At 43.6% G+C, this 5,446-nt stretch overlaps 1 long non-coding RNA gene across 1 annotated transcript; it reads right to left on the reverse strand.

Moving 5' to 3' along the window:
* Window positions 1-407: 407 nt before the first annotated feature.
* Window positions 408-1,242, reverse strand: LOC111551980. Its single transcript, XR_002734519.1, has 2 exons — window positions 886-1,242; window positions 408-715 (listed from the first exon to the last, which is right to left on the reverse strand). It is a non-coding gene; the product is annotated as an uncharacterized LOC111551980 (long non-coding RNA).
* Window positions 1,243-5,446: the final 4,204 nt, after the last annotated feature.

The following is a 5,446-nucleotide window of genomic DNA, read 5'->3' on the forward strand; positions in this document are numbered from 1 at the left end:
TCGGACATATGTACATCCCCTTCCCCTTCCAGTTGTACAATTGCCTCCTGGTTGAGAGTTCTACCATTATTTTAATATCCACACCCCATGATGTGGGGTGTGGATATTCATCCAGATGGGTGGGAGAGGTGAGCCTGAAATGTAAACTTTACCCCACCTCTTGACAAATTGTGCTCAGAGTCTCATCTGGGATCTAATTTGCTAACTTGAGGGCCTTAGGCATTTTTGTAATGCAGCATATGGCCAAAAGAAATCAGGATCTTTGTTTTTTTTTCAGTTGAATGAGGCTAAGAAGAGGAACTCACCCAAACTGAACATAAGTACATGAGAGGAGGATAAAAAAATCCAAAGCTGTGCCTGCAACCTAGGCACAGAGAGGTGCAGACAAAGCCTCTGACATGAGGCGCTCTGATGAGCACCAGGGGCATTCTTTAATGTGCAGGCAAATGAAGAATGATGCAGGGCTGTGCCAGGGCCTCATCAAAGGCAGAGGTGTGCCAAGCACTGAGCTTCATCACAGAGACTAGCGAGCTTCCCTATATCTATCTGGAGCCCTCTCAGCATGGAAACATTGCAATGGGAGGAGAGGAAAGAATGTAATGATGGAGGAGTCCTATAATTGTACCTCAAAAGAGGTGACAGTCACAGGTAGGGGCTGTGATCCCTAGAACAGATTGCCCAATAAAAGCAAAGAGAGATTTCAAGTTGTCTGATCCTGAAAATTAGAAAAGTACATGGCTTAGCTGACATCACTCTTTTTTCTCCCATTCACCTCTGGTGGCCTCAGAAAGCCCATAATCTCTAATGTAGCTTTCTTTCCCAAAATTTCTCCAGTTCCACCCCAACCTTCTTCCACACCACCCTTCCTTCCAGCTCCTGGCTCACCTAGTGTAGTACGAGTAGTGCTGGACTCATCCATCATCTTTCCATCATCTTCCTCAGAATTATCCCTTTTATCTATTCCTTCTGCCCCAAACCCTGGTACCATTGCCTAATAACTGAAGTTCTCATGCAACTCTTGAGTTTTGTCCATGACTAGTGGGCATAGATGGAGAAGATGTCATATTTGGTGGCCAAGTTTGCTGAGACTATCAGGTTCCTTTAGCATTTGTATGGGACTTTAATGAGTAAGGAGGGATGTGTTGTGTGGAGAAAGGAAGAAGGGCTTCCAGGCAGAGGAAGCAGTGTGCACAAAGGCACAGAGATACACAGAGGGCACCAGGGATGGAGACAGTATGAGTAGCACTGAGGAGACAGAGCACAGTATGCATGGGGAGACAGTGGGTGATGTGTCTGTAAAGTTATGGAGTCATAAAGAAAAGTTATGACATCATAAAGAAAAGCCACCCCAGGAGTAAAGCAAGCTAGGGTTGTAAGAGACATTTCTGAGATTAAAGCAGCCAGATCTATGATGGGGTGGTTACATGTGGTTAAAAAGAAAGAGAACGTGAGAATGACTCATGAGACTATTAAACTGACTTAAGTGAAATTTTAAAAAAGGAGGAAATACCAACTACGATGCTTCCCCCACCCTGCCATGTTTCAATGCTACTCAAGGTCTATAGCTGGGAAAGACCACTTGTTTTTCTTCAGTTAATGCTGAGAATTTGTTTGTCTGCCAGGGGTAAGAATGTCCTGCTAGGTCAAAGAATATGCTAGGATTTTGGAAAAACAGAGGAAAGATATATCTTCCAACAGAATAGACCTAGATTCTGATATGCTATATGCTATTCCACCAGATCTGGAGAAAGTTACAGTAAAACCTTTTTTTTTTTTTTAGAATTATCATGGGATATTTGACATTAACCAAGTCCCCTAGTTATGCCGAATGTGTCCACTGGGCCTGACATGGAATCCTTGCATGGGAAGCAGTCATGAAGTTGGGCCAAGTTGTCCAGCTGCATTAGCCATGGCTGGCCAGGAAAGGCCAGTCTGGATCCCATTTCATTTGGGCATTTTGTGCCAGGGCTGTTGTCCTGTCTGCAGAGGGGCTGCTGGCAAGAAGCATCCCCAAACATTCAGTTGCAAGGTTATAAATTTCAGTGAGGCTTTTCAATATTCATGCAATTACCCCGGAAAGCACATTTGACATTTCATAAATACAGCAGAATATTTAGCATTTGTCTCTCCCTCTCTGCTACCTAAGCATACATGGGAAAATATTCCCCAGAGACCCTGCTGTCTGAAATGGCAACAGTTATTGAATCCATAAATTTGATGGCTCAAAGTCTTCCTTCTTCATTCCTTTTGTAATTTATAAATGGAAGTGTGACCATATAAATAAGGTGGCAGGGTGTCCTTCCTCATGGAGTATAACCAGCCATTCCTTGCAAAAGACCAGCCTCCCGCCAACTCTGCCTGCAACTTTCGTCCTTTATGTTTGAGTCTCCAAAGTGAGCTCACAAACCGATAGACCCCACACAGACCTGTGGCCATGGCATGGGGTCCTGAGCATGGAGGCCTCAGACGCCCAGGCAGCAGTAGACAGTGCCAATGACAGGTTTGTGTTCCTGCCTCAGGGCCACTGAACACTATTTCAATTTCCCAAGGACTCTTGGGGGCTCTGCAGATGGATTGAGAGAACTCTGGGGCCTTGCACACAGCCCACCCCATCCTCCCACAATGCACACAGGCTCAGGAATAAAAACTGCAGCTCTTCAATAGCTTACTTGAGGGTGCATCAATGAGAGAAGCAAAACACCTTGCTTGACTCAAGCCTGGCCTTCATGAGCCAGCGCTGAAGACAGAACTTCTGTACAAGAACAGCTCATCTCACAGTGGCCCTGTGGTATCCCAAACACCGGCTGGATCTTCATAGACCCGGCTCCTCTCCCCAGACAGGAAAGTGGTGTGGCCACAACATGAAACAAGGACCTCCTCTGCCACCAATAGGCTTACGAAGATGACAAAATGCATATTTTTCTCTAAAAGAAGTAACAGAAGCCGTTTTCCATACATGAGGCAATAAGGTTGACCTACCAGAGAGTTATTTTCAGAGCTAGATAGTGAATTATTTTGACTTTTTTCAATATTAGAGATGAATTCTTACTGTGTAGAATGTGTGTTTATACACATGCCTGCATACCTACATACATATATGTGTATGTATGCATGTGTGGATATATGTGTGTGTCTAATAGTGTGGTGTATCTGAGAGTAAGTTGATATATGTTCATGAATGTGTATATTAAATTTATAGGTATAATATATAAATGAGCATAAATGTTAATGCCATCCACAGATGTGTATAAAATTATTGTGTGTATTGGTATTTATGACTGTGTATGTGCTTGTATATATGTAAGAATTTATATGTGTATAGGAATGCATGTATGCACGCATGCATTCGTATGAATGAATATGTGTATGTGAGTCTATGTACGCAGAGTTTAAATGTAGTTTATATTTAGTTTGAATTTCTCTATAGCAAAATATGTGTCAGGCACTGTATTTTACATATATTAGCTTATTCTCACATCTTTAAAAATCTGTAATTACTTTCATTTTAACTGATGCGGAAAGTTACTGTCAGAGAATGGTTTGTTCAGGATCACACAGGTGGCAAAAGGCAAAGTGGAGATTAACTCTACACACTGTAGATAGACAGGGCTCCTAATATATATGTATATACACAAATACTCATGTAAGTTGTATAGGTATGTGGGGGTAGGGGTATGCAAGTGCACATACGTATGGAAGGGGTCTCCTGTACAGGGTCTCTGTGCACAGGATTCACCTGCATGCATATGTAGTCTAAGCCACCTCCTCTCGTTGATCCATTTATTTTCCTGAAAGCCCTTTCTTCACCACCAGTCTCTTCACAGGATGATTGTCTGTCTGTGGCCCTTTGGCCCTTTTAAGTGCTGCTGCAACAGCAGAAGCAATAACCAGATATGGGACCAGCCACTTTGGCAAGGCCACCCAATTCATCTAGCACATTCAAGAGACCTGCAGAGCCAGGGGTTAGGAGGACCCAGGGTGCCGAGTGGCTCCAGAGTAGGCCCATCAGCTTTCTCCAGTTCATGAAGAAAGTGGGTACCTTCAGGTGGAATGTCATCATAAGGTCCCAAACGAGTTGCCAATCATAAAATGAGGACTGCCGTGTCTCCCACTCAAAGTAGCTAATGGAAGAAAGCCAGAGAAGATAAGTGTCTGGCGTATGGCTATACAGATGCAGTGCTCTAAAACTGTCCTCTCCTTGCTGCGGAGACACAGTACACTGCAGCAGTGCTGGCCAACAGGCAGATGTATATTTTATCATTCATCTTCTTTCTTTGAAACCGTTACATTTTGCACACGTGAATTCACTTCCAGCCTGCATCTCCCTCTTTGGGAACTGCCCATAGTGCAGCAGTAGAGGCCCTGCAGCCATGTGGACACCATGTGATCTGCCTCCACACTCAGAGACAAATGATTGGAGAAAGGGGAGCCTTCCACAGTGACACCGGTGAGATTCGGGCTCCAGGAACCTAGACTGAGGTGGAGGGGCTCTTGTAGGCCTCTGGAGCCCATTGGAACTGATAGCCCAGCTAGAGAAGGACTGAGGCACCCCTGGCACACTGGGATGGAGGAAGTTGTTTATAAAGGAAAACAAAAAAATTAGCTGGAAGAAACAATCAAGATATCATGTGGCCCCTAGAAGACAAGCAATGACCTTGCTTCTTAAATTTTCATTTCCATGTTCATTCCCTGCCAGACCTGGCTATTACTCCTCACCTCAGTTTCCTTCAGGCAACTGCTATGTCCTTCCAAAAACACCTCCCTTTTGCTTATAGTATTCTGGATGCGTTTCTATTCCTGTATTTTGCTTATAATATTCTGGGTGCTTTTCTGTTCAGTGATGCCTGAATTTTAAATGCTCAGCTGTGTCTGAGGCACTGAGTGTTCTAGAACATTCCTGCCACCCCTTTCGCTGTTCTGACATTCCTGTGATCTATCCCCATGTAGTTTATAGTCTTAGTGAAAAAGAGGCTGGAAAAAACTTCAAAAGGTTGGGATATCCTAATATCACCAAGTAAGAAATGTGGCCCTGAAAATTTATGATATACTGAAAACCCCCAAATTCAAAATATCCTCCTAATCAAGCCATCTTTGTTTCTCCTAAAGATGTAGTATCTGCACATAGTATTCTAAAAAGACATTATACATGCAGATATCATGAGTGACATTTGACATACACATGTAGCCAAGGGTGACAGCTGGCATCTCTCTGTTCTTTAATATTCAAATAAAATTGGTTCAAATGTATATGCTTTTCTGTCTGAGGTTTAATATTTGCCCATGTCTTTGTGATTTCCCAGGGACTTCCTTGTTTATGTCACCCAGTTTCTGCTCTCTGCTTATATTGATTCTCCCCTCCTTAATCTCTCACCTGGAACCCAGGCCCCGCCCTGGGGCCTGGAAAACACCATTCATGCAGGCATTTTGGATTTGCAGTTGCTTTTCC

The sequence above is a fragment of the Piliocolobus tephrosceles genome, chromosome 9 (genome assembly GCF_002776525.5).
Source record: "Piliocolobus tephrosceles isolate RC106 chromosome 9, ASM277652v3, whole genome shotgun sequence".
Taxonomy (NCBI): Eukaryota; Metazoa; Chordata; class Mammalia; order Primates; family Cercopithecidae; genus Piliocolobus; species Piliocolobus tephrosceles.